This window comes from Rhipicephalus microplus, chromosome 3 (assembly GCF_043290135.1).
Source record: "Rhipicephalus microplus isolate Deutch F79 chromosome 3, USDA_Rmic, whole genome shotgun sequence".
Classification (NCBI taxonomy): Eukaryota; Metazoa; Arthropoda; class Arachnida; order Ixodida; family Ixodidae; genus Rhipicephalus; species Rhipicephalus microplus.
Genome location: NC_134702.1, coordinates 103,859,100 through 103,880,948, shown reverse-complemented (window position 1 = coordinate 103,880,948; position 21,849 = coordinate 103,859,100). Strand labels below are relative to the sequence as shown.

The 21,849-nt window shown below is 44.9% G+C and overlaps 1 long non-coding RNA gene across 1 annotated transcript in view; it reads right to left on the bottom strand.

The window, feature by feature from the left end:
* LOC142803277 (uncharacterized) overlaps positions 1 to 15,055 on the bottom strand; it is a 49,024-nt gene extending 33,969 nt beyond the window's left edge. The window contains exon 1 of the long non-coding RNA XR_012894038.1: positions 14,761 to 15,055. This is a non-coding gene — a long non-coding RNA (uncharacterized LOC142803277). The remainder of the gene's footprint in view (positions 1 to 14,760) is intronic.
* Between the last annotated feature and the right edge of the window lie 6,794 nt (positions 15,056 to 21,849).

Here is a 21,849-nt window from a genome sequence, read left to right as displayed (position 1 = left end):
CTCAGTGGTTAGAGCATCGAACGCGTTATTTGAAGGTCGTGGGTTCGATTATTGCTCACAGCTGGTAATTTTTTATCCACTTTTCTTTCTTTTTTCTTGTTATATACATTCCATTGGTTCTAATAACTTCCCCTGTACATTACTTGGCATTAATCTCTGTTATATCTCATTATTATTGTGTCAAAACACGGAAATACGAGCCCTTAGGTATACACTTCTCTCCCTTATTTCATTGAACGAGGGTCTCGTACTGGCAGACTTGGTGTGTTTAGGTTGTATAAGAGGGACAATTAATCAGCTGCCCGCTCATAATAAGTTCACGTGCTACGTGAAGCTAAACATGCGAATAAGTGTTTTCACACTCGTTGTTTGGTTATAGATGGCGCTGACTGTCACTCCTACTTCTAAATTCACATGTAAACCCCAAAAAGTGGATGGAGGGACGGCTGCTGTGAGAGCTCAGTGGTTAGAGCATCGAACGCGTTATTTGAAGGTCGTGGGTTCGATTCCTGCTCACAGCTGGTAAGTTTTTCATCCACTTTTCTTTCTCCTTTCTTCTTATATACATTCCATTGGTTCTAATAACTTCCCCTGTACATTCCTTGGCATTACTGCCTCTTATTTCTCATTATATTGTGTTAAAACACGGAAATACGAGCCTTTAGGTATACACTTCTCTCCCTTATTTCATTGAACGAGGGTCTCGCACTGGCAGACTTGGTGTGTTTAGGTTGTATAAGAGGGACAATTAATCAGCTGCTCGCTCATAATAAGTTCACGTGCTACGTGACGCCAAACATGCGAATAAGAGTGTTTTCACACTCGTTGTTTGGCTTATAGATGGCGCTGACTGTCACTCCTACTTCTAAATTCACATATAAACCCTAAAAAGTGGATGGAGGGACGGCCGCTGTGATAGCTCAGCGGTTAGAACATCGAATGCGTTATTCGAAGGTCGTGGGTTCAATTCCTGTTCACAGCTGGTAATTTTTCATCCACTTTTCTTTCATCTTTCTTCTTATATACATTCCATTGGTTCTAATAACTTCCCCTGTACATTCCTTGGCATTACTGTCTGTTATATCTCATCAATATTGTGATAAAACACGGAAATACGAGCCCTTAGGTATACACTTCTCTCCCTTATTTCATTGAACGAGGGTCTCGTACTGGCAGACTTGGTGTGTTTAGGTTGTATAAGAGGGACAATTAATCAGCTGCCCGCTCATAATAAGTTCACGTGCTACGTGACGCCAAACAGGTGAATAAGAGTGTTTTCACACTCGTTGTTTGGCTTATAGATGGCGCTGGCTGTCACTCCTACTTCTAAATTCACATATAAACCCCAAAAAGTGGATGGAGGGACGGCCGCTGTGATACCTCAGTGGTTAGAGCATAGAACGCGTTATTCGAAGGTCGTGGGTTCGATTCCTGCTCACAGCTGGTAATTTTTTCATTCACTTTTCTTTCTTCTCTCTTCTTATATACATTCCATTGGTTCTAATAACTTCCCCTGCACATTCCTTGGCATTACTGTCTGTTATATCTCATTAATATTGTGTTAAAACACGGAAATACGAGCCCTTAGGTATACACTTCTCTCCCTTATTATATATATATATATATATATATATATATATATATATATATATATATATGGGATATGGCACTACGGGAGCGTTGTCAGTAAGGATAAATATATTTCTTTCCCAAAAGTTTCGGGAGGGGTCCTCCCTTCATCAGGGGATGCGTTATACTGACAAGAACTTCAAAACTTCGTTGCTGCCGCGTTCTTCTTGCCTTGAAAGATGTTTGCCTGAGTGAGAGGGAACTAAAAAAAGAAAAAACGAAAAAAAGGGGGAGAAAAAAAAGAAAAAAAGTAAAAGAGAGGAAGAACCACTGTCAACCCTGAGAACGAAACCAACTGTCCGTGTACGTCCACATACGGTTCTTATCACGTGCTGTTCAGTTCTCGACGTGTGTCGGGCCACCCAAGATTGTCGCCGTGGTGCCGGGAGGGTCCTTGACGGCGTGCGTAAAGAAAGGGTTTCCCCGTAATGGGTCGGTCGGCGTGCAGCGTGCGTAAAGGAAGGGTTTCCCGTTAATGGGTTCGTCGGCTCTTTACCTTTAATCTTCGTCCGTTTCCCTTCAATGGTCATGAAGTGGTAGGCGAACGTAAACACTTTGTATGTGCATGTAGAAAAAAGAAAAAAAGGAAGAAAAAAAGGAAGAAAAAAAGAAAAAAAAAGAAAAACAAAAAACAAGAAAGGACCGTGTACACGTACGTGTCCATTAGAAAAAAGCATGGTCTCTAGCTATCAATCTTTGTCACCAATTTCCTCCTGGCTTACTTCTCGGAGGCAGTGTAGTTTTTGGGGGGTCCTCGTTGATGCCGGCTTCTAATGTTCGAAATTTGAAAATAAAATATGCCTCACGCTGTTCGCGCTCGCGTCTGTTTGAGAAACCGGACTGCAAAAGAGTTACGCTGATATTTTCAAAACTGTGGTTTGGCAGGCGCAGATGTCTAGATAAAGCTAGCTTCGGCAGTGAAGTGGCGTGGTACCGGTCATTATTGAACTGCAGCCGAAATGGCGTGTCAGTTTGGCCGATATCTTCTTGTCCGCAGTTGTTGCAATTTAGCATGTATATTACGTTACTGGAGTCACAATTAAGGCATTCAGTTATGCAGAATTGGAAATCCGAGAAGTTCGCTTTGGATTCACGTGTTGTGACCATCTGTGGGCATACCTTGCATCGAGCTTTTCCGCAGGGATGGCACCCTGATTCAGTTTTGGGGGTGTTTGTTTTTGCGCTGACAAGAATGTCCCTCAGATTTTTATCCCGGCGGTACACCACGTGAGGTGTCTTCGCAAAAATAGAAGTTAGTCGTTTGCTTTACCTGATTATGTTGAAATGGCGGGAAAGTATGTTGTTGATTCGTGGCGCTGATGAAAAGTAAGTTAGTACAAGGTTCGTTTGGGAAGTCGTTTTAGATACTCTGTTTGGTCCTTTAATTATATCATTCTTGTTCACGTTGCGAGCACGCAGTATGGCATCGTCAATAATGTCTTCCGGATAATTTTGTTTCAATAAGGAATGCTTTAGGTGTTCCGCGTGTCTTTCAAACTGCGCATATCGGTGCATATTCTTCGGTACTGGTAGGCCTGAGAATATAGAATATCCGTTTTGCAATGCTTTGGGTGGCTGCTGTTGAAATTTAGGTACATTTTACGGTCTGTAGGCTTTTTGTAAAGGTTTATTGACAAGCGGTCATTTTCGACCGTGACAGTGACGTCCGAAATGTTAATGCTAGTTTTAGAAATTTGGTGCGTGAATTTTATTGACGGGTGGCACTTGTTAAAATCCTCTATGAAGCGGAAAAGACTTCACTCATCATGGTTACATATCATTAAAATATCGCCTAAGTATCTTCTGTAGTAGAAAGGTTTCAAGTTGCGTCCCTCAATGAATCGGATTTAAAGTGAAGCCATAAAGGTGCTCGCGAAGTTTGGGGCCATTTTCATGCCCATCGCACGGCCACTGACCTGAAGGAAATGCTTGCCATTGAACTGAAAATAGGTTTAAGGTAGTACAAGTTCAAGAAGTGTAAACAGTACCTCGCCACTTACACTAGTTGATGAGTCAGATTTTACATATTCAGAAACTATAGCCGCTATTCCGTCATGGCGGGGTATGTTGTATATATATATATATATATTATATATATATATATATATATATATATATATATATATATATATATATATATATATATATATATATATACAACTCATCCCCTGAAGAAGGGAGGACCCTTACTGAAACTGTTGGGCAATTATATATATATATATATATATATATATATATATATATATATATATATATATATATATATATATATATATATATATATATATAGTGGTTAGTACACCATCGAACGCGTTATTCGAAGGTCGTAGGTTCGATTCCTGCTCACGGCTGGTTATTTCTTAATCCAATTTTCTGTCTTCTTATGTACATTACATTGGTTTTAATAACTTCCCCTGTACATTCCTTGGGATTACTGTCTGTTAGATCTCATTATTATTGTGTTAAAACACGGAAAAACGAGCCCTTAGGTATACACTTCTTTCTCTTATTTTGTTAAACGAGGCTCTCTTACTGGCAGACTTGGTGGTATTAGGTTGTATACGAGGGACTATTAATCAGCTGCCCACTTATATTAAGTTCACGTGCTACGTGACGCCAAATATGCGCATAAAATAGTGTTTTCACACTCGTCGCTTGGCTTATAGATGGTGCTGACCGTCACTCCTACTTCTAAATTCACATATAAACCTAAAAAAGTGGATGGAGGGAAGGCCGCTATGGTAGCTCAGTGGTTAGAGCGTCGAACGCGTTATTCGAAGGTCGTGGGTTCGATTCCTTCTCACAGCTGGTAAGTTTTTCATCCACTTTTCTTTCTCCTTTCTTCTTATTTACATTCCATTGGTTTTAATAACTTCCCCTGTACATTCCTTGGCATTGCTGTGTGTTAGATCTTTTTATTATTGTGTTAAAATACAAAAAAAAAACGAGCCCTCAGGTATACAATTCTTTCCCTTATTTCATTAACCGAGGGTCTCGTACTGGCAGACTTGGTGGTATTAGGTTGTATACGAGGGACTATTAATCAGCTGCCCACTTATAATAAGTTCACGTGCTACGTGACGCCAAATATGCGCATAAAAGGGTGTTTTCACACTCGTCGCTTGGCTTATAGATGGTGCTGACTGTCACTCCTACTTCTAAATTCACATATAAACCCAAAAAAGTGAATGGAGCGAAGGCCGGTGTGGTAGCTCAGTGGTTACAGCATCGAACGCGTTATTCGAAGGTCGTAGGTTCGATTCCTGCTCACGGCTGGTTATCTTTTCATCCACTTTTCTTTCTTCTTACTTACATTTTATTGGTTCTAATAACTTCTACTGTACTTTCCTTTGCATTACTGTCTGTTAGATCTCATTAAGATTGTGTTGAAACACGGAAGAACGTGCCCTTAGGAATAGACTTCTTTCCCTTATATATATATATATATATATATATATATATATATATATATATATATATATATATATATATATATATATATATATATATTATATATGTATATATATACATTCTCAGATGACCCAAATAAATACAGAGGTGGACGAAAGGAGGAGGATAGATCAACACGTCAGTGCTACCTCATATCGACCTACTCTGCGAAGAAAATGGCTTTCCCAGAAATACAGTGCAACAGAAGTGTCCCTCGCCACAGGAGTGTCATGCAACCATCAGAAGCTTCTACCTAGAATACGGTTGCGAATACCCGCTCGTGCTGCAAATAGAAACTTGAACGAGTAGGCAAGTTTGCTCTTCTCTTCTTGTAACTGGTGCAGCTTGCCTCCGAACGTGTTCATTCACGCAGTGCCCCGTTTGGCCCCCGTATTATTGGCCACATGTTAGTGGGATTCGTAAACTACTTGTGTGGCACACTTCACAAATAGTTGGTTGGTTCGTTTGGTTGGTCGGGTTGGTTCGGTGGGTCGGTCGGCGGTCGGTCGGTCGGTCGGTTGGTCGTCAGAGTCCTAGCGCAACACAGTATGGGGGATGGCCCATGAAACGGACGGTACCTCATTTATGAGATCAAATTGTTTTACCAGCCGGGATATTTAGATACGAATGTTTAAACAAAAGACAGATTGGTTAATTATGGATTAGAAATAAAAGATATACAGGCAATAAAAGCTCAACAAGCTAATATGGTTTGAAATAAAGTAAATTTATTCCTCAGTTCAACATTCTATTCCTTTTGTTGCCTTTAGAAAATAGCATACGGCCTCGCTAACGTTCCTGTGACTAAATCCCTTTTCAGTTGCTTCGAAGGAAAGGACCACCGGAACGAATAAGTTTAGAGCGAACCTACGGAGAACTCTTTCTAAAAGTCTCTTTCTTTAATTTGTAAATAACCTGCATTTCTTTTTTTCAACCTCGTGATGATCGGGCTTTCCAAACGACTTTCAAAATAGACGGGCTAAATCACACTATCTATGCGGATGATGTAACCATATGGTGCTCCACTGGGTCGGATGGCCTCATTGAGTGCGCCCTGCAAGAGGCTATCGACACCACCGAGTCTTACCTCGACCACACCGGTCTCAGGTGCTCACCTGCGAAGTCGGAGCTGTTGATATATTTGCCCAAACGCCGGGGTGCCAAGCCCAAAGGGTGGAAACCTCCGGCGGAGCGCAATATCACCCTCCACACCAGAGATGGTCGTACTATACCCAGGGTAGATACCATCAAGGTCCTCGGCATGATCATCGAGTCCCGCGGAACCAACACCCAAACAGTACACAAGCTCAGGACTAAGACTGAGAATGCCATACGACTCGTACGTAGAGTAGCCAACAGGCACCATGGCCTCAAAGAAGACAACCTGCTGCGCCTCGTACACGCGTTTGTTTTGTGCCATTTTGCGTACGTTGCCGCTATACACAAGTGGCTACGTGCTGAGCGCGATCAACTCAATGCGCTTATTCGCAAGGTGGTCAAACGAGCCCTTGGCCTTCCTATCACCACTCCAACGTACAAACTCCTCGAGCTTGGCGTACATAACACGCTAGAAGAGATCGCCGAAGCTCAGGAACGTGTGCAATTGACCCGACTCACTACAACCAAGGCGGGCCGCTATATTCTGCGCGAGCTCGGCTTCTTCTCCTCGAGGTCCAGGGACCCCCCCAGAGTTGACTCTAATTCCCCGTGAAATCCGTGACCTTATTACGATCGCTCCCATACCACGAAATGTACACCCCGAATACAACAGAGGCAGGCGCCTTGCGCGGGCGACCGCCTTTCTCAAGCGCATAGACATGGAAGCGGACAACGTCTCGTTCGTGGACGCCGCTGCCTATCGCAACAACCAAGCCTTCGCCGCGGTCGCGGTATCATCCGCGCAGCAGACTCTTAACTCAGCCACAATCCTCACCCGAAACCCCGAAGTAGCGGAGCAAGTAGCTATAGCTATAGCTATGCTCGACAGCAAACGGGAATTCATCTACAGTGACTCCAGGCCGGCCATCAAAGCCTTCGAACGCGGAGTCATCTCCGACCAGGCGTTACGTATCCTGCGCAATGCGGACCCGAGTGCCCTGAAGCACCACACTGTCATCTGGTTCCCCGCCCATCTCGGCCAGGTGCCGGGTGCCCTATCCAACCTCAACGAGATCGCCCATGATACAGCGCGCGCACTTACCGACCGCACTGCAACAGGGCAACCTCATCTTGCTGGGTTGGATACCAATCGGGATGTACCAAATACGTAAAATGAAATTACAAAGCACTTTTACTTGGAACGCCGCATTTTTCCACCCCCACATCCGAAACTTAACCGACCGCAGGCATTAACCCTACGCCTATTACAGACACACACGTACCCAAACCTTGCCACGCTTCACGTTTATTATCCCGATGCATACCCCAGCGACACATGCCCATCATGTGGACACACAGCGACACTCGAACACATGCTCTGGGAGTGTAGAACAACTCCTCCCGACTCTACCTCAAGCAAGTGGGAGAGGTCCCTCAGGAGCTTACTTCTCGCCGGCCAGCAATGGGCCGTCCAGCAGACCCACGAAGCGGCCGCCAGGTACTCCCTGTCGGTCCCTACGTGGGAGACGCCCGCTACGCGCTAAGCGCGTCCTGCAGGACCGAAATAAAGTTTTTTCTTTCCATTCCATTAGGAGGAAATGATGCAGGAATGAACTCTCGTTGCTGTGGAGGCATAGGGGAGACTGCGCCAGACCAGACCTGTGTAGATAAAACTGCAGGGGGGGGGGGGGGCGTTCTCAGTGTGCATAAACTGGCAAGATTTTATTATGCAACAAACACACTTGTATGCCATGCATGTGTGCCACTTTTTCAAGTTATGGATTATTTTTTCAATATGGCACAACCATGAACTCCTTACGCTGTACTCTGTGCTACTGCCAAAATGTTTTCTTTTTATATTATTGAGAAGTGTATCAACCAATGTCGTGATGATCTTGGATGGGGAAGCCAGCTGACAGCAGGCTATTTACTTGAAATATGAAACATATCATTCACACCATACGGGAATGGTTTAGTAAGAGGCTATTACACACATGCACTTGCTATTATGCTCTTATATATTTTCGAATATGCCGTATCAAAAAGCAGAAGCTATTTCAACGCTTTCTGGGCTGACAGCTGATGTGGGGTTGAATGTCCCAAAATCACAATATAATCATGAGAGACGCCGTAGTGGAGGGCGCCGGAGATTTCAACAAGTTGGGGTTCTTTAACGTGCACCCAAATCTGAGCAAACAGGCAAACACAATGTCCGCCTCAATCGAAGATGCAGCTGGCGCAGCCGGGATTCAATCTCGCGACCTCTGGGTCATCAGCAGAGTACCTTAGCCACTAGACCACCACGGCGGCGTACGCTTTCTGTGCGTATTGCGTGCAAACAAAATTTTGAAGTAAACTACAAGCTAACATTTAAAAACTTCAATGAACCATTAGCGGGGACTTCGTCCCTAAACCCTAAGCGTCTGTTTACTGTGTAATTGTGGTTGCGTTAAACTGAGCCAATCATCTTAGGGCAAGGTTATTTGCTTTTTGATAACAATTAAGAAGTAATTCACTTATACGAACACCTTAGGTACGCCTTGATCAGCAACGGTCATGACTCAGCCCTTACAACGTGCCCATCCATACTGTAAAACAGGAAGATCGACGAATTGTCTAAGAGGCTATGTAGTCCTTGCAACTCTGCTATTACCGAGGAGGTTGGTTGCATAAAAACAAGAACTCTCGTTAATTGAAACATATGAAGTGACTACTTCCCGAATCCCATGAATTTGGGAGTGAGTCGCCTTCTGCAATGACGTCGGCTTAACAACCAAGTCGATTGAATTACGATGTGCTTCTGACGAAATTCAATAGAGCGGGTGATTCAACAGAGCGTGGATTGTGAAAGGAGCAACGTTCTTTGTTTCCTCGACGTGCTATTGAGACGGGTGAGAGAGGAGGTTTAAGGACAACCGAGCCTTTCGGTTTACCGAAAACCAACGCACGGCGGCCGATATCTACAGTTCAGCTCCAACCACCTCAATGCACACAAAGCATCGGTTGTCACGAGGCTCTTGAACCGTGCAAAGGCTACCTGCAGCTCCAAATAAAAGCGTACAAATTAAAAAAACGGGGGGGGGGGGGACCTTACGGACCTTTCAAACAATTGATATACAAGGAGTCAAGGAACAATGAGTATACTAGTAATAAACAAGCCAACGATATGACGACCCCAGAACTTCTTTCCACGTCCCCGTTTCTGTAAAGAGTGGTGTCTATAATGAAGCCTCTCTCACAGAAAACTACGACTTCGCAGTCCCGCACGCTGGGTGAATTCGCTAACAACTGGTCAGGGTGCAGGAGGTGTAGGGTACCCGGGTGGCGCACAAGCTTGCGTCAACAATTCGACAACTCTAGCCCAACCAAAAAAAAATTTTGGGGTAGTCTATGAAGTTTCCTACATTGACTGCCACACCAATTACATCTGCAAAACAAAAATATTCCGGAAAAGATACTTCAGTACTGAAACGGCGCACGTAGCTTCAACATAGAACAAAACGTACTCGCAGAACGCATGAAAAAATGGAACATCGCATACTTCAACGCTGCCCGACTTCGGCTAATCGAGACGGTAGGCAGCCATTACACAATACAATTCGCAGAATCTCGGCGTATTCAAAAGACACTTGGAAAGATTAACTGGTAAACTGGGGCCCTGCCGAGTGTGTATGTACACAGACTCCGAAACCAATGTAGAATGAATGCCTGGTTCCCGAAGAAAAAGTATCACCTAATTTCTTCCTAAACGAGGACACTCACTGTGCCTTGTATGGGTTGGGCGAAGGGGGATAAAAAAGTACAAAAATAAAAAAGAGATTACTTGATGCTCAGAAGCGAAAGGAATAAGAAACTGATAGTAAAATGTGGAACACAGTCAAAGGAGTCTGAGGATTAGGTATCAGTCGGCAAGACAAACAAAGCATCGCAATATTGGAGATGGCGGATCGATCTGCAAGAGCTACACTAGCGTTGATGTTCGCGGTAGAGAAAGCCTGAGTTCAGCACGGAATCCAGCAAGCGTGTTGAACCAATGGAGAAGACAATCCACTAACAAGAACCACGAGGGGGACGATGGTGGAGAGGGAGCCAACTTCTAAGCAGCGCTAGCTTCTTAGCCAGCCGGGCAATCACTAACTGAAAAAAAAACAGCAGAGTTTTTTTAGCAGTGCCAATTTGGGGCTTGTTGGTAAACGAAACTTATCGCATTTTGTTGTCGTCTCTCTCATGTGTCTGTCTGTCAGCGCTCAATATGTCATCATGATTCCTTTTTTTACGAAAAGGTAGAACACGAAAATGAAACGTGTATTCACAGCGGCAGCTAAGCATCTTTTGTGCGTCATTTCGCCACAAGGGCGAAGAAAGAATGCTGCAGCAATAAACTGTAATATGATACGAACAAAGGCGAGCAGCTCCAAACTTGCAGATCCAACTCAAGCCGAAAATGCGCACAAATTCAGCACACACAAGATGAGACATGGACTAACAAATGTCGCAGCTCAACAGAGAGACGCACTAAACGAACGCACAAGTATACGCTGGACGGCCGCGATAACAGCTGTCACAATTTTCACTTCATGTTATGCGAACAGCGTGTTACTTTCCTAAATGCTGCCGTGGCAGCGAAAGAAGAGACCTTCATGCTCACTGAAATCACGAGTGTGATAAACGCCCACGCAGGAGAGAATATGCCCCGTGCAGACGCGCACTCAATGAAACCCTAGCGGCGACTACTTTTTTAATAGCGAAAGAAGAAACGAAAAACTGTTGGGCTTCAGTGTCACGAGCAGTCTCCATGGGCTGTGCTATCAGTCACGTTGTTCTGAGCTTCGCGCCAAGCATGCATGCCATTGCCTTCGTTGTGAGTGACGTCATACGTCCCATTGCCGCAGTGGCCCCGAGCCTATGCGCAACAGTTTCTACTGAGAGCGTCCACATGGGTATTCCACTGACTACTCTACAAGAACGCCGAGAGTGAAGCATGAGAAAGGTCACTTTCGCCGGGCCGATGGCGAAGTCCGAGCACAAAAACAGGCACGGGCGGCCGAGTACCGGTGCCAATTGCGTACCGATGATCCGGCTGCCTTCCAAACTACGCTATATTGCGAACAGGAATGCAGGCGGTGGTGGCAGTTGGATCCTGAAACCTCGCCGCCGAGTTAATAAGCGATGTCAAACGCTTGCAATATCGCCGCGCCGGACAAGCGCAACAGCGTCAACGTGGTGAGTGCGGTAGCATGCTCGCCCGGGTGAACGTTCGTTTTCCGCGGGAGTTTCTCAGCGACACATTGGCTTTGGCTGCAGTGTCTGTGACCACCTGTGGTTCAAGAATGACCACTGTGATCAACGCATTTCGAAACACACTCAATCGTTAATTACACTCTTACATGATCGTGATCGTGCGAGGTACAATGTGTGACATGTAATTATACACTATGGTAAACCCAAGCCAAACGTCTGTCTAACATTATTAAGAAGCAAGAACATGTAACCAGTGATTTTGAAAGGCTTCATTGCAGCGTCGGGGCCGGGGTCACAGGGTGCCACACGTTCCTGTTCTCGCTGAATAACCATTTGTATGGAGTGCTTGTGGTGATTTTCTTTATTAAACAAAAACTAAATTCTACACGGGGAAAGTGTTCTAGGAGCACTTACACGCAAAGTGACCCTGCGTGAATTCTGAGTCACTTCAGAATTCTTTGAACTCACTGTCCCTCATAATGAAAGCTTTTGCATGTAGAGACTACAAAAATTGCACAAAAAAGTGTGCGCTTTTAATGTTTCATGAGCTAGGCGCCATTTTCGCTCTTGGAAAACATTGTAAATAAGTGAGCCATACAGTGGAATAAGTTTGTATTCTCTGCGGCAGATGTGAGTCAACTGAATGTGACAAATTTATGCCCATACGAGGACCTTCAAGTTAAACCTTACGGCCTTCGCTCAGGATTCTTGAACGGCCAGAACCTGAGAGTTCTGGCCTTTGGCCTTAAGAAGATGCTTCTAATGAATAAATGCAAGCTGGTATTTGATTTTCGCATACTTTTCGAAGCAGCTCAATCAATGACCGGCAGAATAACGACACATAACGTGTAAGCATGAGGATGGTTCCGAACATTTCTTAGTGAAAAATATTATACTACATGATGTTAACAGTTAGCATTACTGGCTACCAAAATTTAGTGGTTGTGGGGTTAGGCGGCAGAGTATGATCAAAGTAAGATGCTCGAATTGCACTTATGACTGAGGAAATTGAAAAAGTACCAAATTACAAAAGTTGGCGTAGTTTCAGTGTGATTGACCAAGATATTGCTTTGGAGAATTCGAGGTACTCAATTTTCTGATTGAAGAACGATATCACAGTGAGGGCTCTGCTACTCGCGGCGCATAGCCAGAAAACCACTTTGTGCTTACGTTTAGCTTTGAAGATAAGGCAAAGTCCACTTCACCTTCCTCATAACCGTGCGTGCGTTGTCATAACAAGAGACATGCCGTGCACGCCTAACAATTGGTTGAAGAGAGCCGCGAGTTGGTGGGTGCTCTCGCCTCGAGACCTCGACTCCTATTACATGAATCCCGACGCGCAGGGTGCCACTGTGATTTGATTTCCATGTAGTTGCTGTTATTGCTGAACCAACTAATTTAATCACTTTAAACCAAATCATAATTAGCACTTGCAAACAAACAGAATGTACTATTACCAGTTCTTATAGTGAGTAGCTCGACAAAAGTCAATATACGAGTGCGGTAGTTAATTGTGACTGTCATGAGTGATTAAAGGTGCATGGTAATGCTAAAAAACTATTACTTCCGATTTCAAAAACGCATGGACTAACATGTAATTTAATAGATGCATTTGCCACACAACTCCCCTGAATGCTTTTTCGGATAATTGCAAGCCAAGAGCACTGACATTCTGCTCAACATCCTCTCAAGACTGCCAGCAAGTCACATTTTGGCACCTTTACCACATGGTTTTGTGGTCACCAAAACTCTTGGCGGTGCTGTCAGACACTGTCGCACATTTGCTGTAACGTGCTGCTTAAGACTCTTTCCACTTCAGCCACAGACCGATTACTGAATTCCTTCTCTGCAGGACATTGTTATTTTGTGCCCACCCACAGCGCAAAAGCTTTGTTAAAAAAACACACCGCATTCATACACATGAACTGTAGGAACTCTTTAAGCCTCTCGTTATTATACCGGTGTCACACGGTACTTTTTAATCGCGATCAATGTTGACCCGGATTAGGTGCGGCTAAACGGTAACTTTTATTAGTAATCAGGCCCGATCGGAATCAAGGCTATCGCAATCCGCGTATCGCGATGCGGCTGAGTGATCCCGATTTCGTGTCACCTGCAAGTCCTGGCCAAGCTTGTTGAAAGCAAAATAAACAAAAAAATCAAGAACAGTTACTGCAAAAAGCGACTTAAAAGCTTGATATTGAGTTAAGAAAGAAATTCTAATATTTTTCGATTGGAAAAATATCTGCAAAATTGCATATTTTAAGATTTGTATTAACCTCGTGTAGTTATGGTAGAAGCAGACGATAAGCATACATAAGTTCAACTCTCGAACCCTCGGAGCAGTTAGAGCACCTCGAAGCAAACTGATTATGAGTGTCGCCAGCTTTTCGACAACGTCGCAGCATACGCAAAGTTCGTGGTCGAATGAAGAGACTTTTACAGTAATTGACCGATGGCGAGAGCAACTGAGAGACTTGAGTAAGCTCTGGCGTGAATATCGAGATTGAATTTTCGAGTTGACTAGACGGCTACGAGCTGGTGGCATCAGAAATGAAATTGAAGGTTAAGATTTTCGCATAGCACTACATGTGTGTGCGAAGAAAAATCTAAAACTCGAAATATAAAGTTATGAAATTATTTTTGTCGGGACACGCAAAATTTTTTGCATTCGTGTGTTGCTTGTACGAATAATAGTTTGCTTATGAAGAGTTCCATAGAAACATCGTTTGCCGAGTTTTGTCATTGACATGTTTTATGACACGCGAGTGCCACCTTGTGCATTCCATCTGACCCAAGCTCGAATCAGATTATCTTGGGCCTATGTACCAGCAGCCATAAAATTCATCGTGATCAAGAAAACCAATCTGGATCACCCTGATCGTGATTGAAAGTGCCCGTGTGACAATGGTATAAAAATGACTGACTACTCAATGTACCATAGTAGAAGTTTCGAGTAATTAACATTAAAGATAATGCCAGAAAGAATAGTTTTATAGCTTATATAGCAGAATATACCTCACAACACCAAGTAATAATCGATCTATTGTCTCCGGTGTTGTTGCACCACCAACAGCATTGAAATTTTCTTTTATTGTGATAGAAATTAAGTGGATACTCTTGGCTGGATTTCACCGACGGAGCCAACGTTATGCACTGTATATGTATACGAATCTATATATATGAAAATGCAAGAAAGAACAAAAACCCAGAAAAAGTACTCCGGCGTGTGAAATCGAACGTAGGACCTCCGCGTCGCGAATGCGAAGCATTAACCACTAAGCTACCGAGAGATACCTTATTGAAAGTTCAAACGGCAAGCTATGTATACCTAACACTTACCGCTTTCAGCAGGCATCTCGGTGGTTGGGGTAGAACTATCGTGTTTTCAGCATTATCAGCAAGGTGGCGCAACGAGCGTGCGGCGGCTCTTATCTCTCACGTGTACTTTGGCCCGCGGAGAGGAGGCGAGTGGAGAACCTCTCACGTGTGCTTATCTCCTGGTGGGAAGGATCATACGTCGTGACTGGCGTTAGGCCTGGAACGATTCTGTTGTAGTTACGGGGCGCACAAAGGTCACTGCGATCGTTTCAGAGCCTTCGTTTGCGAAAAGGGCGCGCTTTTCAGACACAGCAAAGTAACATATGACACGCTTATTAGTGTTCATCTGTACGTGTGAGTACGTTTCGTGCGTCATTTGTGCGGGAGAAACACGGGGCATGTTTTGATCAGCTTGCTATTTTACGCGTGACCTTCCCATTTGTTGTTATCGCGTTCTTTGTTTCACCTTTGCGGCAAAGCTGTCACTTTTTTTGAATTAGTCATAGTTGTGGGATGGGTTGACTGCTAACTGGTGTGATGCACCGGTTCGACGTTCCATCGAATAATCCCTCTGCAAGTGACCGGCGCTCTCCGTTTGCTTGGTGATGTCATATGTCTTGTTGAAGGTGGGACTCGCCTCCGCGAACAGGCGCATTTGTAGGCCTCCGTCGCGCAGTCCACACACAAAATGGTCACGCAACGTCATATCCAAAGAGAACATAGTGGTTTTAGCAAGTGTGACTCCTTGCAAGAGCCTGCGATGCCTTACTATACGGAGGCGGAGCGGCCCTCTGCTAAGCTTATGACCAGGGACGTAAACTCCGATTGCTTTCGCATTGCACGCATTATCGTAGGCAGAGAGGAAATATTCCCAGCTAGATAGAAAGGAACTTTTGATCGTCTACTCAGCAAGCCACTTCTGCCAACACATTACGGGCAGAAGGGTGACCTTTATAACGAACCATCGGCCCTTATTCTAGGGTATTATGGGTCCTCAGAAGCCAATGCTACAGGCATTGTCGCCGCGAATGACGCAATGGTGCGCCAAAACATCGCCGTACGATCACAAACTCGTAGATCACACTGGGAAGAAACAGAAGAACGCTGATGCACTAAGCCACCTGCTGATAGACCCCACAATCGACAAACCAACCCCGTGGAGTAATGTATTCATGTTCAGCGTGCTGCCGAACCATCCGTTGACAGCTCGCACGGCGGCAGCATCAACGCAGGAGTGCGCTGTCTTGAAGGAAGTCTACGCAGCTATACGAAAAAGGCAACGTGTGAATGCTTAAGAGTGAGCACATCAACGCTTACCGCAAGTGAGCTATGTAGTTTAGCAATCACCGCGGTTGCATCACTTTGGGAACAAAAGTTTTCATTTTGGCGGCACATAATGAACAGGCCATATTGCTTCTCCACGCAGGTCATCGAGCATATTTGTTGTCAAGCGTTCCAGAAGTTCTACTTGGTGGTCAGGTATCCATCATGACATAAAAGTAACAGTGCGAGATTGCCCGCCTTGTCAATGCAGCCACTGCGACCCGCCAAGAGCGCATATTTCTGATAGGGAAAGACCAGACACGTCTTGAAGCACCCAGAACCTTCATTTTCTGGGCCTATCAAAATGTGTGTTTCCTAGTAGTTGTAACGCATGCAAAAATTGGCTTGAGATAAAGCAGAATACTACAAGAACATCCGCAACAGTCATCAACACAGTACAATCGCTGTTTGCAACGTATTGCCTACCACACAAGGTAGATGAGACCACGTCAGTCCATGTGTCTACGGAGATTCTCATGTTTTACAGCGATAACGGCCTCTACTCAGTTACATGAGCTTCTTACCAAACGGCGACGAACGGATCATCTGAGCGCTACGTTGCAGAGTTTTACACGCCCTTACGAAAAAAAAAATCAGACTGGGACTACTCAACGCAGCCTCGCGCGCTTTCTATTCTGGTAACACAACAATGTTCAAAGCACCACAGGGCAAATGCCAGGAAGATTGATGTTTGTACAATAAATGAGAACCCAGCTAAAAAAAAAATGGTCTCAGAGCCCTGCATCGCAAACACTGTCGGGAGAAAAAAAATTCCCGTGTAGCAGGAGAATAGAAATTGAGCAACGCGTATACGTACGCCAGTCCAAGAAAGAGCCCCAGTTGAATTTAAGCGATGGTACTCAGACGCATAGACTGGTCGTCATGTCTCGTCGACATAGAAGAAAGGCCACACGCTGCCACCATAATCAGCTACGTCGTCAGGGAATTCGCTGAGCGAGGCTCTCCTTTAGGCATCCCGACGGAAGCGTCGTCGCACCTAACTTGGCATCTCACACCAGAGGAATAGGCGCCGCCACCAGCCGGTCCGGAATGCACGTTTGATGACACACAGTGAGCGGAGGCTTCTCCGAACGTACCCACAGCGTCCATGCGCCCACGATAACCCCGAGATGCCTTTAACAGCAATATGGAGGTGGTCATTGTAGTGGCTAGAAGATGGCGCCTGATGTCTGCAGCCCGGTTGGGAGCACGGCGCAAAAGGTGCTCTGTGCAGACTTCCACATGCACCTTTGTTGCCCTCTTCGACTGCCACCTCCGAAAAGAAATAAACTTGTTTATACCTGTCTGGAGAAGGAATGAATTTTATTAAAAATGTTTAGGCAGTCGGGCCTAGGCCTCCAATGAGGACACGTCAAGGGCTTGCCTCGACGCCACCTCATGGGCATGCGGGGTCGCCCGTGTTTGTTATTCGAGGGCGGAGCTCCGCAGAGTCTCACAGAGCCTCGACGATACGGTCGTTGTGTGAGTGTGTGTAGTGTGTCGGGCACTCCCACAGCATATGCGGAAGCGTTGCCGGATGAGTGCCGGAGCACCGGCAGCTGAGAGTAGTGTAAACGTCCGGGAATATGATGTGGAGGTGGGCAGGTGAGAGATACTTGTTGTTTTGCAGTAGACGCAGACTGGTGTGGTGGTGTGCGCCCGGCAGACCTTGGGGTGAGGCGTGGGGAGGGGCAGGCTCGGGGTCAGCTCTTTGGACCCCCGCGCCCCGAGCTAACGTCTTTAGGCCAGTGACACCACCGGACATAGCGCTATCTATTTGTGTCTGGGGGCGCTCATATTCTGTTTTGAACCTCGTATGTAGCGAACTTGCATATACGGGCATTATGGTATTACGAACATGTCTCACGAATCATGACATGAGAAATTCGGCATAATTTACTCACAAGAAAAATCGATATCATTCCAAGCATGCAGATGGCAGATGAAATTGTGTAATTTTTTATTGATGAAAATGTCACGAAAAAGACGCTATATATATGTGTAAATTTTGTACGCAGATATTCATGTTACAAGTGGTAAGCTGATACGTAGCGCTTGGGCTGCGTAGGCCAGCTTCAGTGCATCGCGCTCAAGTATGCAACATTCGTTAATTCGGCGTGACGATCATATATCAAAAGAGCACATATGTAATGCTTATAAAAGCTCACTAGATGTTTCGGCAAAATTATGCGTGCGAAAGTTCCTTTTTTGGAGCAGTTTTGAGACCTTTCGAGACACTGTGGTAGAATATTTGTTTGCCACGCACAACCATTGGGTTCCATTCCTGCTCAGATCCTGGTACTTTTAGGGGCGAAGCTCCCTAAAACGGCACCCGTTCATCTCTCGTACTAGTAGTAGTAGTAGTCGTAGTGTGTAACCAGCCTTATATTTTGACCTCAAAGGTGATGTAGGTGGGAGGTTTCTTCTGTGCGTTGTTGAACAATAAAAAAAATCGCAGCATGCACGTCAACTAAAAGCTGAATTATCCTGTCTCTCATTACCCCTTAGCAGCCATTTGCATGTACATTGAGCACTATTTGACTAGAAATAGTCGCTACGTTATACTCGCTGGGTGTAACCTCCTTGGTTTTAGAAAGGTTTTGCGAGCATTGGGCCGCAGTGCCATGAATACAGTGAACTAGTTTATACCATGAATTCGAGGGGGTTAAAGGAGGGAAGCAGACAAGAAGCGCAAGTCGTAAGAAAGTGTGTGTGTGCCTTCTCCTTGTTCAGTCCTTGAAATGTCCGCTGGATGACGGTGCTTCTATATGAGAGATATATGATGAAAAGATGCGAGATGGTAGTACTTGGAGTTTTGAATAGGTTGACGAAGGGACACACAGACAGATGCATAGACGGACGCACGGATGGCTGCGCGGACGAATGGACGCATGGACGGACGCAGGAGCGGATGCATGGACGAACGCAAGGACGGACGCACAGACGGACGTGCGGACGCACGAACAGCGCACGCACGCACGGGCGGATGGACGCACGGGTGGCCGCACAGACGCACGCATGGACTGACGGATGCTTCGCCTCACTTCCATCATTCACTCCGTGGATATGCAGCCATTTTTTATTCTTTGAATTCCCTGGGACAACACTGCCACTGTCAATATTTCTTGAAACTCTGAGATTAGAGCTACGGATGTCTGTTCTCGTAGTTCCTGGGTAGGTATAAATTTTCGATCACCTTCTGCGCATGCCCGCTAATCACGGCCCGTGGTATGTTCTGCACGTATGTGGAGAAAATGGTTTGTTGACGTAAGCGACAAGGTTTTCACGTTAATGATGTCATGATAAGTCAGATTTCTTTGTCAAACCCTCTTACCCTTCTATAGTAACTTTTGTCGACTTTACGTTAAGGAGGCCATCACAAGAGCACCTATATGTAGGTTGCTAGATAGACATAGATGGAAATGCTTAAAGCACCTGCTGTTCGCTAACAAATCCTTCGCATTTAATAACATGACATACAGTTTGCCCAGGCCATGAAGCTCTTTACCCAAACCATTTCAGGCGCATACTCTCATAACATGGCCCTAGCTACGAGAGAATGCAACACAGCTGACCTGGGGCCTATCTTGGCACAGCAGCAGCGAAAATAGGTACCAACAGTTTTGTACAATTTAAAAAAAGGAAGTTCAAAAAAAGGAAGATTCGCTGCACTACTACACATGTCACGGAAGCAAGCAAACGCAGTCAACTATTTGCTAAAATTTTCAGCAAGCAACTACGCAGCACAGTTTACTAATAGACATAATAAATATTACCAGCTGTAGTGATGGCTGTGTAACATCACATTATGTGGTGGTGCTTGTCTGATGTCAGTTGCAGTAGCGTCCGTTGCAGTCACGGTAGTGACAAGCCATATTAAATGCGAAGCATTTCTTTGCGAACTTCGGCGACTTTGAGCGTATCTATCTATCTATCTATCTATCTATCTATCTATCTATCTATCTATCTATCTATCTATCTATCTATCTATCTATCTATCTATCTATCTATCTATCTATCTATCTATCTATCTATCTATCTATCTATCTATCTATCTATCTATCTATCTATCTATCTATCTATCTATCTATCTATCTATCTGTTCATATATCTATCTATCTATCTATCTATCTATCTATCTATCTATCTATATATCTATCTATCTATCTATCTATCTATCTATCTATCTATCTATCTATCTATCTATCTATCTATCTATCTATCCACCTACGAGTTTTAACTCTCCTAGCCATTTCGATCGTGGTTTCGATACCAAATTTGGTATGGCATAACATTACTGTATGAAGAACATACTTGACTAGTCACAACATGAAAATCATGACATGTATGTCATGAATGTCATAACTTGCATTTCATGGTTCTGACGCTCTTACGCTGGTTTAGTTCACATGGCATGTTGCAAAACTGGTATGGTATGTCATGATTGCATGGCGAACACAAGTGACAGACCCTAACATGAAAATCATGACATGCGTGTCATGTAACAACATGGCTGCATGCCACACACATCATGCGCTCGTGGCCGTTTCGCTAGCGTCACATATACCGAATTCAGTATTACAGTAGGTGAATGGATAATGAAGGTATGTGACCAGTGGAAACATTAAATCATATGATGCATGTTATGTCACAAAATGACTACATGCTATGCTCATGATGCGCTAGTGGCCGTTTCGCTAGCTTCACTTATACCAAATTTCGTATTACAGAACGTGAATAGAGGACGAAAGTATGACACTGGTGAAAACATGATAAACATGAGATCCTTGTCTTGTAGCAACATGTTTACATGCTACGCTGATGGCGCGCTCGCGGCCGTTTCGCTAGCTGCAGATGTACCCAACTCGGTACTACGCCACGCGAACAGATGACGTAAGTAAAAGACACATCCAAACATGATGATCACGACATGCATGTCTTGTAAGAACATGACTACATGCCCCACTGACGATGCGCTCGCGGCCGTTTCGCTAGCATGACATATGTCAAATTTCGTATTACGTGACGCCAATAGATGGCGAAGGTACATGTCTGCAGTGCAAGCAGGATAATCATGATATGCGTGTCACATGAGAACATGAATACTTGCCACAGTCAAGGCGCCAATACACTTCGATGTGACGTGGTGCGCGTGCTCACTGGCGTTCATTTCGTCGCGTTACGCCGGCGTTGCCACGCCGGGCGCTGGTCCTGCCATATACTCGCAGGCGCGCGCCTTGCTGCGTTGCTTTCACGCGTGCGCGTTTCAGCGCGTCCGGTGTCCCTCCCTCACAGAAAGAGGGAGACGCAGTGTTGTCCGGGCAACGCATTGGCGTGAATTGTAGCATGTCGCCTTTCATGCCGGTTGCCGTCGGGCCACACCGATGGAGGCAGGTCGCGCCTGACGTCAGAATATAGAATGCTCACGTAGCGTCACTGTGCCCAGTGTGCGCGCGCGTCAACGCTACCTTGGAGTATATTTGGCCTTTTATGAAGCGCCCGCGGCCGTTTTGCTTGCTTCACTTATACCGAATTTCGTGTTATGTGACGTCAATAGATGACGACATATATGAATGATGCAAACATGATAATCCTGACACGCATGCCATGTGAGAACATGACAACATCCCACGCTCATAGCGTGCTCGCGGCCGTTTCGCTAACTTCACATATACTAAATTCGGTATCACGTGACGTGAATAGATGACAAATGTAAAGGACACATCAAGACTTGAGAATCGCGACACGGAAGTCATGTATGGCATCATTTATCTCCACCTTTTAAAC